Source organism: Pseudorca crassidens, chromosome 10 (assembly GCF_039906515.1).
Source record: "Pseudorca crassidens isolate mPseCra1 chromosome 10, mPseCra1.hap1, whole genome shotgun sequence".
Classification (NCBI taxonomy): Eukaryota; Metazoa; Chordata; class Mammalia; order Artiodactyla; family Delphinidae; genus Pseudorca; species Pseudorca crassidens.
The window spans coordinates 12,841,421-12,854,291 of record NC_090305.1 but is presented as its reverse complement, the minus strand read 5'-3'; the positions used below and the strand labels follow the sequence as shown (position 1 = coordinate 12,854,291).

The following is a 12,871-nucleotide window of genomic DNA, read 5'->3' as shown; positions in this document are numbered from 1 at the left end:
GAAGCGATGGAACAATTCAGGTTTTCGAGGCAGATTGAGCAAGAACCTTAGCGGGGGGTGGAAGTAGGGTGGGGGTGGAGATCCTGCCAGAAAACAAACAAAAAATCAGTTTCCAAGGACTGTGGGGTTTGGTTCAATCCCGTGGCTGCTCTGTTTTGTTTTGCTTTCTTAGTATATAATCCTACAGATAAGAGGGTAATATAAATACTTCGGGAGATTGGGAAATTGCTGAAGAGTAGTAAGGGGGAAAAAAAAAAAAGCCAGTCGGAAGCTGGTTATATAATGCGCGATGTGGCTAACGAGAACGGCAAGCTATTTTTATTTTGTTTACCGTATGCTGTGCAGTAGGGACTCCTACAAACTGGTTCTGTCCCCGAAGAGATTCTTAGTTTCCCTGTGAGATCCACAGGATACAATTAGCAAAATTAGAAGACCCTATTAAACCCACAGAATAAAAATTAATGGCTTGGAGTGGCATACTCCGTGCACATCCTGGTGCATGCATGGGAATGTGTGTATGCAAATAAGTTCTTTGCCAATCTTGTAGTCACATCTCATTGACGTTTGTGTTTTATAATGCAGGCTGTTCTTAATATTTAAACATAATCGTTACATATCGCTCACAGCAGCGGGTAGTTACTTTAAGGTTATTTTTAGGCACAGCTAGTTACTTTTTCGACAGTGTTAGCTAAGCTATTTCATTTGGGTTTCTGAGGAGCCCTGCAGTTCCTAGAAGCCCCTGTCTTAAGCCCACCGTGTGGTTTATTTGGTGGGTGAAGGTAGTTTGACACTTCAGCCTATTTTGGAATGCAGTGTTTGCCTGAAGAAACCACCAGAGAGAAGGATGAGAAAATCCTGCAAATGAACTCTTGGAAAGGGACTGCACCATAACGACTAATGCTTTGGCATTTAATCTCCTCTGATTGCCCTCTGTGCCTGCATCAGTCAATATTTTAGCAGCTCCACAGATAACTGGGCTTGAGTGCCACCTTCTACATAAAGCAGAGGTTGAAGGACTCCCCTGAACCTTCTGCCTTTCTCATCTCGTAGATACCTGTCAGCGGGTGTAGGTTTTCGGTGTACTTACTCCAGCTCTGATCACTCATGTAATTAGATCAGGCTGCCATGGCAACAGACAGTGTTCCTCCGTCCATTCAGGTGGGTTTGTCTTGTGCCTGGACTACTCCCAAGTGTTTCATGCACAGTATTTGTGCTGCCCCAGCCAGATGAGAGACTTTACTATTTCAGCTGCATCTTCTTTCTGTCATTTTTGGACGGGAGACACTGAATGATGCTTCTAGTTACTCAGCTTTTATAAAGGAGACCAACAAGCTGTGCTTACTGGGTGCAGTATGTAAATGCATCTCCCCAGACAGTGAGAGGAGCCCGACAATCCTGCTGGTGTTTATTGTGAACAGATCAACAAGTATTTGGTACTTGTTAGAAACCTTTCAGAGCTGACTAAAGCAGCATTTCTTTTGCAGGCTGTCTGGTGCCTTTGGCCTTGCAGGCACTTAACCCTTTCAAGTGCAGAAGAAGTCATCCTTTAGAACTCAAGTTGCCAGTAGTCGCGACTGGTTTTCTAACGGATTTATTCAGCGGAAGTAATTTATTCCAGAAGGATATCCCCGTTGTCAGATTTGAAAACTGGACGGCCGTCATAATAGCAAAAAAATGCTACTGATAGTAGGCAGTCATTCTGAATGTATTCATTCTTAACTTGGATTTCTTGGCCATGATCGTTACCTTTGTGGTAGTAGGTTATAAGGTTTTTGTCTCAGGTAAGAGATGATGGAGGTCTATAGCTGGTAGACTGATAATGTATGGTGCTTTTGCACAATAACTTGTACTCTATTTGGGAATATAATTTCATGGGCATTTAATAATGTAGAGAACAGCATTTTTTTCTTTGTATTAGGGGACCACCTTATTAAGCCTGCTGAGCACAGAAAAATACTACTGTTGGGAAAAAAAAAAGGAAAGAAAAGTAGCTTTGGTTGCTGAAGCTCTCTGTTGCTCAGGCAATCCAAATAAGGGAGAGTATTTTAATAACTCTGATATTTGAAAGAAAAAATAATTGAGAATAATAACGTTTTGATGTCATTGGGACCCTGCCAGTCAGTTTACTGTTTTACAGCCCCCTAGTTAAATCCTTTTATTTTCCTCTGGGGCTAAGATTGTTGAGAGGGATCCTTAGTGCTCCTCACAGGGTGTTTATGAATTTCTACCATTTTGCGAGTTTATGTAGTTGGTAACGTGATTGTGACCTGCTCAGATCAAGCGTTGCCGTGTTTAAAATGGGCCATTATTTCCAGGAGGTAAATAGATGGGGGAGGCAAGGATATAAAATAAAGCGCCGAAGTTTTAAGTTTTACATAACACCTTGGAGGTCCTGGAGTACCTTTTACAAGGTACAATATACAGAAAATCGCTTCACTTGCAGCCAAACGTGCACATGTATTTTTCAGTGTACAAATAAATTCATCCTAAAATAAGTATGAAAAATGTGCTTGATTGGGAACTGTGAAAGTCAATATTTTCCCTTCTGGATTTCGTTTGAAGAGGGTTTGGTAAACAGAAGTGATACTTCATTAGAAATATCATAACTAGGCTTCCCGGCCTCTGAATTGTCCTATACTGTCGGAGAAGAATTCAAGGACAACTCTTTAGCCATCAAATTATACATGAAATGTCTGTAACTGGCCTTACGTTTCAACAGACCTAACTCAGTTGTCTGGGAGTCCCCGGAAAGGCCAGCCTTAAGAGATTATTAAAATATCAGTAAGCATGTTTCTGTGACTCCTGGTACAGAGTTTGATTCACATCCCTTTTGTATAAATGTGCCTTTATTTTTTTTCCATTCTGAAATGTCAAGTGAATTTTCTGTTTGCACTTACCTTGAATGATAGTTTTTGATGACTAACGCATGGTTAACACTGGCTCATTTTGTTTCCTATAAGAAGTTAGTCGATAAACATGTTTTTACTAAAAGCCTGAAATTTAGTGAAGGTAGGAGTGAATGTTAATTCTTTCGTTTATAGTCGTCTGCAAGTAACACATAGTTTAGACTATGAAAAGCTTAAATACTTGTGTAAGATGACATAGTACAGCAAGGCAGGATATTATTTTTATAGGGGAGACATGATTTGATTTCCATTGCTTTATATCTTTTGATATGTGCAGCTTAACTGCTTCAAACAGCAGATTTAGTTCTGCTCATACTTCCAAACTTATCAGAAGCAGGCTCTCCTTATTTTGTGAAAAGCATTGAAAATAAGAAATCATAGAAATCCCAATAGAGGTAATAATTTCTGTTCTAGGGCGTTCCACACAAGACTGCTCCTTTTTAAGGAATTTCGTAGTCCTCAATTATGCTGTTCAAATTTTAGTTTCATTCAATTCAGTTTAATAAAATACACATTCAGAATTTAAGAGGTGGTATAATAATGAGTATACTCCATGCTAGTGTTGGAGAATATTTTCAGATGTTGGCCAAAAGAGTTGTAATTGGATCAAGGTTTTAAAAATATGTGAATACTTACAATTACAGGAGTAATAAAAAGGTTTAGGTAACTAATCTTTATTGGTGGAAGTAGTTTTCAGAAATCTCTTTCCTGTTTCATAATTTATGTATCTTTGTCTTTATCAGTGTAGTAATATATTTTATAATCCTTACAAACCTGAAGTTTTCAGGCCAATGTACTGTAAATATGTGTACTACCTATTACCATCTCAAATGTACTAAAACACATTTTAGAACTATTAAAGACAAAAGAGCAACAAACATTATATTCTCTTTGACATATTTGATGTGAGCAGAACTGATTCATTGATTTTTTTATAGCTTTTAATGCATCGCATTTGTGGAGTAATGAAAATGCAATGGTAATGGCAATAACGTAAGCAAAAATTGTATCCTAAACCTGAAAATTACTTTTCAGAAAATTCATTGTAGTGTAATCACAGTTTGAGGCTTTCGGGGGGCAGAAGTTCCCCTGATGATGGTGTTTGGATTCAGGCTAAGAGGAACTCCTTTTTTTCTATTTAGGTGTTCTTTAACGGACACATTTTGAATGAGTAATTTAGCAGAAGTTTTTAGTGATCATTGTCATAGCTGCTAATCTGTAAACATTTATGCTTCTAACATTCGAAGAAAATGTATTTTTTCTGTCACTGCGTACGGCAAATTTTCTTTTATTGCACCCTTAGCTTTGGCCTACTCTCCCCGAAGTGTTTATATTATATCCTGTATCCATATTATTTATATATTATCACCTCTTTACTGACTGTCACATCAGTATTACTTAAGCCATCTTTCTGTCTTCCACTATTAATAGTATTGTGTTATGTTGCCCTGCTGTGCTTTTTAAATATTAAGGGTTCCATTTTTAGCAGATACAGAAAACAGTCCATAGGCTATTTTCTGGTATGTTGTTTGTATGTTTTTGCAATACAGAGTCCACTCTGCCTTGCTTTATCCTTGTGTTTCTTCCCTCCAGTGGAACACAGCAAGTTATGTTAACTCTTCGAGTTAGTCTAACTGGTGTAGCAACACAAATGCTTTTGAAATAAGTAGGCATACCAATGTGAGAGTAAATTAATATTTTACAGCATTTGCATCATGTTTGACTGTTCTCTGCACTTCAGCAGAATAGGAGGAGACTGTAATTTGGACTCTATAAAACCTTATCTGCCAGGTGATAGGTAAATAGGATGGTGTGCACATACATCGATACACAAGGCAACACTCTCAACTGTTAGCTCATAAAGCAAGCACTTTGCAAATCCACGGTACCTGCACCTTGTTTGAAAATGATGATCAAGTATTTTGATGCTTCATTTGAGATGTTACTAGATAAAATCAAGATTTCTACCCCGTCCCAGGCCCTTAAAACAAGTGCTGTGTAAGAATAAATAGAATATTATGAGCTTCTATTTAACTTGGCCACTATTTATATTTGTAACTCAACAAGCTTCTTAGTGAAGGACAGTGTCTTCCAAGGACTTGAGAGACGTTATAGTCTCGAACAGCTTCGTTCTTTGTCTGTCTACACTTACTGATTACATGTGGGGAAACCAAGGCCTAGAAAACTTCCTTCTTCTGCATATCAGTCCCAGGCGTGCAGTAGATGCTTAAATAAATACTTGGTGAATGGATTAGCTAGAAGTAAGAATACTTTGGCTATTATTCATTACTTTGCAGTGTTGGAAAGCAATCGAAATTATTTTCCTTTCCAGCTGGGCTGTGCTCTTAAAAATAGTGAGTGTGTATGGATGAAAATAATCATGAGATGTGTTGCCATGTACCCAAGGATAATTGGCTCACTTACCTGTTTACAGATTATTCACATTGGAGATCATATTCATAGCTCCAGAATAGTTCTTTTCTGACACCCAATATAATCCTGGGCCTTCTCCTTCCTACTGTTACCTGGCGTGGGCTTAGGAAACCCAAACTAAATTTAAAACCAGCCTAAACAAATATGCAGATCAGCTCCAGTAATCAAAGGCTGAAAAAACTCAGTCCAGCAATGACTAGTTTGGGGATTAGTTTATAATAACTGTGCTACTGATTTTATTTAATGTGGACAGTTGGGAACTACCAGTATTTAAAAACATGATTTAAATAGATAGTGCTGGAAACTATGTTAGCAGATCGAGTCCTCAACTTCTTCCATTTCTATGCATAGGTCTTTACCTCACAAAACCTACTACAAGCACCAAGCTCCCTGATGGAAAGGTATATGGAAGATTCATTCATTCTCTCTTTCATTCATCCATTCACACATTCACTCATTCATCATACAGTGGGTAATTTTTACTTAAACATGCTTAAGATATTGTGGCAGAATGAAAGTCAAGTAGACATACATTCAGTAATTAAATCATTTAAAGTTTAGTGGAAAAAAAGTCTAGTGAGTATATGCATACTTAACATTTTTTTTCCTGCATTCTGTTCTGTCTTCTATCCCATTAGACTGGTATGCTAATAACTGTGCTCTGTTTCATGATTGTGCCTCAAAGTTGCATGTTGATAGTAAGATATGCCTCATGAAAGTTAGACCCTGGCTCAATTACTATTCAGTCCATGCCCATTTTCACCTGATAGTCCTGTGATTACCAGCATGTGTTTCTGAGGAAATTGGCTGGAATCATTAGAGAAAAGAATGACAGTAGCTGTCTCAAATGGGGAGACCAAGCTCTTAATTTGATTGAAGGGATGACCTTTCTGTGTGTTGGCCTCCCTCTGAGCCCTGTCGAATAAAACCAGACCTGCCTTTTGGGCTGGCTGGTAGCTGTGTAATTCTCCTAAAACAATGCAAAATGTGATGTTCTTAAAGTTTAGATTTCAGTGCATGGGCCCTTGCAGGTGGAATTATTTTTTTAAAGCCATCCGTTCTGTTTCTCATTTTGGATTTCCTCTTCTGCACCCCCTGGACCATTGCAGGAGGATCGTGCAGCAAATCACCAGGGTGGTCCATTCAAGCTGCAGATTTGTCTGGCATCTTGGGACAGCAGGCTCGTCCTCCGCAGCCACTGCAGGAAAGTGCGTCACCCATCAGGTGAGAGTTTTGCGATGCTCTCTAGTTTCCATCTGAGGATAAAGTCTGACCTGGGAAAGTCGCCTACTAGCCGTACTTTAGCACTTCGTAGACTGTTCAAGATAATTGTCTTTGCAAACTCTATTGTGTGGGAAATTGAGAAATCGCCGAGAGGTTTTTTTAAAGCTCGGATTCAAGTATTTCTCTTTTTGATTTATTTGGGTTATGAAGTAGCCTACCTCTGACTTTGTGGATGGTTGATTATTGTGTGTGTTGGGCTTGGGCCTGATCATTTTAATTGTCACCTGTACTTCAAGCTGGTGAGAAAGTTTTGCTACCAAAGGTTTATCTTAAGTCGTGGTTTAGGTTATTGTTGTAGTATGACCCTTGTGTAGGGAGACGGGCTCGCTTGGTAGCAACCCGCATTTGTTGGATCTCAAATCTCTCTGTGTCTGTTTGGATTTTACAACTTCCTGATTTCTTCATGTACAGTAAATTTTTCTCATCTGGAGAGTCATGCAGACCCAGGGTGGATGCAGGGTTGATGACTCATGGTTCACTGTTGAAGGGAAGACAAGAGGAGAGTGCCTACTTGAAATCAGGAGACCGTGGAAGTTAGTTAGAAGTTGGGGCAATAAGGGCTTGGGAACACTGGTATTCGCAACCGGAGGAGATTGTGAAATAGATCCCTTCTTTCTGTTTGCCTTGGGAGGAGTCCTGCTCCAAGCTGTGGAAATAGACTAGTTCAGAGGTTCCCGAGCCTGGCTGGGCACCAGAATCACCGGGAGAGGTTAAACAAAATAGAATAGGGGCTCCACCCTAGATCTGCTGAATCAAAATGAGCCTTAATGGTCTCTTGGAGTCATACTGATGTTCCACAGCTTTGGCAAAGGCTGGATCGGGTGGTCTCTGGGCGGCTCTTCCTGAGTCATGTGGGATTTCCTTACTTGGTGAGATACACAGTCCACTTTTACCAAACCTCACATACAAAACTCTGGATTTTCAGCTAACGTATAAGAGGTGAACACTTGCTTTATCAAAATGTTCATTTTGAAACTGATTCAGTAGATTTCTTTAAATAAAGAACCCCCCCAACCCCCCCCCCACCAACCCCGGGCTTCTAAGATCCAGTGTTTAACTTCCATAGAAATTCCATGGTGTTTGAGGTAAGAGCGCAGGGCTCTGGAACCAGCCTGTCTGAATTTAAAATCTAGAGCTGCCTCTGTGAACTTGGGCAGTCCTGTAACCTTCCTATGCCTCAGTTTCTTCTGTGTAAGTTGGAGATAATATTAGACGTTTCTCTAGGGCTGCTGTGAGGATGGAATGACGTAATGTTTGTACACTGAGCAGAGTAGTACCTGGTATATGGTTTATGATCCATGAACCTGTGCTGTCACTGTGAACCTGTGACTTGTCTTGACAGGATGATTGTAATGTTCTTGTTTGGTGACGGTTGCTTCTCAACCATACATGACTCGGAATAAGTAAATATCCCTGTACCTTGGTCTTTGGACCAACATTGTAGACATTTGCAGCCCTGCAAAGCCAACGGGTCTTTTATTTATTTTTCGGAACTTTGTGTTAGTCTACCTTGATTCCTGATGCAGGTTGCCTGTGTATTGTTTTTATATCGTAGGATGAACTGCTGAGTTGCAGGCATAAGTGACGTTACTTGTGGTCTGAGTAAAAACACACACATACCTGAATGCCGGAAGTACTGTGCCTCAGAAAGGGGGGTCAGTAAAGTCCTACTGGGGGGCGAGGCAGGGGAGAGAGAGGAAGTTATCATACACATTCTATCCTTGTGAAATATGGAGCTGGGTACTTTACATTTTATGGGCTGTGGGTTAGGGAAAGCGTCTTTCAAAGGAGATAGAACAACTCTAGAATTCTGTGCAGAGTTAAGCCTCATAAGGTCTACAAGTGTCAGCTCCGTTGAAAGGGGTGCGATGTCTTCTTGCTAATTTCTCTCTTCGGGGTATTATCCATTTTAGGCAGAAAATCCTCACCTTGAAGTTTTGGGGGAAGTGGCTTAATTGCATATGTGGTTAACACACATGCAATTTTTTCAACCTGTGGTGTTTAAAGAGAATCATGTGTTAAAACAGGAATGTCTCAAGAATTTATTGTGGAAAAAACGGGCAGCAAACAGTCCTATCTCTTGGTCAGTATGTGTAGCTTATTGAGAAGAGATCCAGGTTTTTATAGTACATAGTACAGTATATTAAGTGTCATAGGAATACTCATATTACTGACAAAGCAGTACAGAGTCACCTTGAGTTTTAAGCAGCTGACATTTCCTAGGCTCGCATTTAAAGGAAGCTTATAAGCATTAGCTAAACGTTTTGCATAAATAGTGGCCTCATTACAGTCCTCACAATTTGATGGCTAAGTGTAAGCAAGGAAACAGTATCATTCACGTTGTACTCTGTTACACTCATTAAGGTTTTTTCTTTTTTTAAAAAAATAAAATAAAACCTAGATTACAGTTATTTCTGGTTCTGGCTGTTTTATCAATACAGTACAGCTCTAGCAGTTTCTGACCTACCCCATTCACAGGCACTGTCTATGTAAAGAAGTGATTCACTCATTTATTCACTGTGTATTTTTTTTTTACTACTGCACAGAGTGAGTAAGAGCTACTAGGAGGAGGTTATATACTTCGTGGTCAAGTAGGGGGAGGAAGAAATGCTCTGAAATAACTAATACAAGGCAGAATGGGGTGGGTTGTACTTACTGGGGCAGGTTCTAACACAGAAGGAATTCAGAAGAATGATGCTGAGTAGGATGATGGGGAAAGACTTGGAGGAGGAGGGACAGTTTGAGTTGAACTCTGAAGACTGGTTAGCATTTCTGTGGGAAGAGATGGAGAGTGTGAGGGTGACCGTTTCAGTGCCAGGGCCATAACAAGCAAGTGCATGGTATGTAATTGATGAGGCCATTGAGGCAGAAGCCCAGGTGCTGGTGGACATCTGAGTTCCTGGAGTCCAGCAGACAGTAGAGTGTGGGAATAAGATTACTGAGAGGTCCGGTCTGGAGATAAATTTGGAGGAGCCATTGGCATGAAAGTCATCTTTGAGATTGGGCTTTGGGTTCTTGCGCCTGGCAGGAAGTTTGACAGGCAGGCGGGATGAGTGTATTTCAGTGATGACGTCAGCCAGAGTGGAATATGCAGAGGGGGAAGTAAGAGGCAGTGGAGGCAGCAGAAATGGAGCATTGGTGTGGCACAGCCTTTGTATGTTTCCTATTTAAGACCTGGGGTGAAGGGAGGGAGGATGGAGAAATTGGGATGATGCACAGGGTGGGTAATGGCGGGGGGGGGGGCGGGGGGCGTCTTCCCTAGACACTCAGGCACCTTGGAAACTCAGGGCTGAGCTTTAGCTCAATGAAATCTTATTGAAACCTTTATTCTTTAAGACCTTTAAAAAAATAGAAACTTGAGCTAATTTTAGCCAGATCTAACGTGTGTGTATAAAAATGAATGCTGCTTTTGAAATTCAGCACATGCAGTGTCTCTTTTCATTTAAACAAATGATCCCTCTATTTTCCTCTAAACAGTTTTATTAAGAAGATTTTCAGTGAAGCCCTGTACACATTAACAACGAGTCCAGCTTTGCCTTTGATCTTTTCCACCGTGGATTTATTTATCTCATGTGATATGCGTAAATCACATTATGCCACCTACTTGACTTTGGAGCAGTTGTTCATTTGTGGCAATTCATTTCTTGTACTTTGATAAATCACATTAATATGGGTGTGTTTCATAACTTTACTGTGGACTCTTAAATGTTACTTGAGTGTGTGTGTGTATACGTGTGTGTATATATATACATATATATATATTTCCAGCTACTAGTCACAGTTTTCTGAACAATTTGGCTTCTCATTTATACTTTATAGAAAATGTAGAGTTAGTGAGCCTTGGCTCTGGGGAGAAAGACTACATAGCTCAAAGTGAAGGAGAAAGCTGGACATTATCTGGTTATATTGCTGTTATTGGGGAGTCAGTCTTAATATAATGAAGGAATATTTGAGGATTATTTAAGATATTTTTTTAACCTGAGGTTTTTTTTTTTGTTTGTTTTTGTTTTTTTTGCAGTACGCGGGCCTCTCACTGTTGTGGCCTCTCCCGTTGCGGAGCACAGGCTCCGGACGCACAGGCTCAGAGGCCATGGCTCACGGGCCCAGCCGCTCCGCGGCATGTGGGATCTTCCCCGACCGGGGCACGAACCCGCGTCCCCTGCGTCGGCAGGCGGACTCCCAACCACTGCGCCACCAGGGAAGCCCCCTAACCTGAGTTATTTTTGATGGGGTGTCTGTAGTCCCCTAAATGGCCCAGAATGAGGCTGTGACTTACCTACCTTTCATAAAAGACAAGAAGGTTAGGACAGGAGTGACAGGAATGGAGAAAACAACTCAACAACTCCAGGGGGCAGACCATGCTGTCTGCAAAGATTCAATGAGCATCTAATATGTGAGAGGCATTATGCCAGCAAGACCCTAAAGGAAATATGGAGATGATCAATGGTCCACACTTTCTGTGTATTAACTCTTTGAATCTTCACTGCAATCCTTTGGGGTAGGCACTGCTATTATCTGCACTTCACAGGTGAGGAAGCTGAAGCACAGAGAGGTTAAGTCACTTGCCCAAGACCGCTCAGCTGTTAAGTGGTAGAGTCATGCTGGGACTCCAGCCTGTATTCTTTTTTTTTTTAAATTTATTTATTTTTTATTTTTGGCTGCATTGGGTCTTCGTTGCTGTGTGCAGGCTTTCTCTAGTTGTGGCGAGTGGGGGCTACTCTTCGTTGTGGTGCATGGGCTTCTCATCGCAGTGGCTTCTCTTTTTGTGGAGCACGGGCTCTAGGCGTGCAGGTTTCAGTAGTTGTGGCGCACGGGCTTAGTTGCTCCGCGGCATGTGGGATCTTCCCAGACCAGGGCTCGAACCCATGTCCCCTGCATTGGCAGGCGGATTCTTAACCACTGTGCCATCAGGGAATCCCCCAGCCTGTATTCTTAACTGCTGCCATGCACTGTCTCTCAAGCCCTCAGCCCCTTCTTGTAAGGCAAGGTGTGCCCAGGAGTAGTATTTAAATACCCACAGCAGAGGTGCGGCCGGCTCTCAGAGGTCAGGATCAGAGAAGGTTCGTGGACGATGAGCCCTCCTTTTCCAGGTGTGCCTGTCTGTTCAGGGTCACATACAGGCTGTCTTTGCTGTGTTGTTTCCCTTTTTTTCACTCTTTGTCCTCCTCCCTGAGATTCCTACGCACTTTCAATAATTATTAATTGAAGAAAATGATGACCATGGCATATGCTTATCTGTGTTTCAGGGGATTGGCTTAAGTTGGGCTCCAAATGTTTGGTGTCCAGTGATGAACTTTTGACTCTTGAAAGTGAGGTGATGAACTTTTGACTCTTGAAAGCGTTTCACTGGGTCAGTGCTCAGTTTGCAAGGTTTGCCCGATAGGAACTATTTCTCTCTGCAGTTTGATAGATGGTGGGTGGCACCCAGTCCAACTCAAAGAAACATGGGGTGAAAGGAGGTCACACTTAAGTCAGGGAGGCCATCGGGAAGCTCAGAGCTTGTATCCCCTCCCCTCCCTCCCCCCCCCCCCCACCTCTGCCCCTCCTGTCCCTTCATCTCTGGTCCCTGCCCCGCCCAGGCTCATTTTCTCACCTTCACTGGACCAGTGATGAGTCTTGACCAACTCATGTCAGAAAGATAGAGGGGCTCCCCTGGTGGCGCAGTGGTTGAGAGTCTGCCTGCCGATGCAGGGGACATGGGTTCATGCCCTGGTCCGGGAAGATATCCCACAGGCCGCGGAGCGGCTGGGCCCATGAGCCATGGCTGCTGAGCCTGCGCGTCCGGAGCCTGTGCTCAAGGATAGAGAAGAAAGATCACTTTTCTCTTAGGCTGCCCAGGGAAAACTAAGAGTCTGTCTTTCTTACAGTTGAAGAATGTAAGTGATGATCATTTCGTAACGTGTAGAACCATCAAATCGCTCTGTTGTGCCCTTGGATCTAACAGAGTGCTGTAGGTCAATTATACTTCCATAAAAGAAAGAAAATTACCAAGGATATTTTTTAAAAAAATGTCTTCAGAGGCAAGTCTTGCTTTATAGACACACGGAACAGGAGGATTCGGGATTTGCCCTCTGTGCACACGCGGATGGCAGCCCCAGCCTTCATCCGAGCTGTAATCATACGTGATGCATTTTATTTACAGATTAGGAGGCTCTGACTCTGACATATGACTAACGGGGAAGCTCCTCCCTTACAGCAGTTGTATGTCATCTGCTTCAGAGAACTAATTGCTTGGCAATTCCCCTTTG

The 12,871-nt window shown here is 41.8% G+C and overlaps 1 protein-coding gene across 6 annotated transcripts in view; it reads left to right on the top strand.

Annotated features, from left to right (window-relative positions):
* The window catches only part of ATXN1 (ataxin 1), a 395,170-nt gene that overhangs the window by 1,651 nt on the left and 380,648 nt on the right, over positions 1-12,871 (top strand). For 2 of the 6 annotated variants that reach the window (XM_067752051.1, XM_067752050.1), the window contains one exon: positions 6,449-6,563. The exons of the other annotated variants lie outside the window; for them this stretch is intronic. The gene's annotated coding sequence lies outside the window, so the exon portion shown is untranslated. Of the gene's footprint in view, positions 1-6,448; positions 6,564-12,871 lie in introns of those variants that run through there. 6 annotated transcript variants of the gene reach the window in all.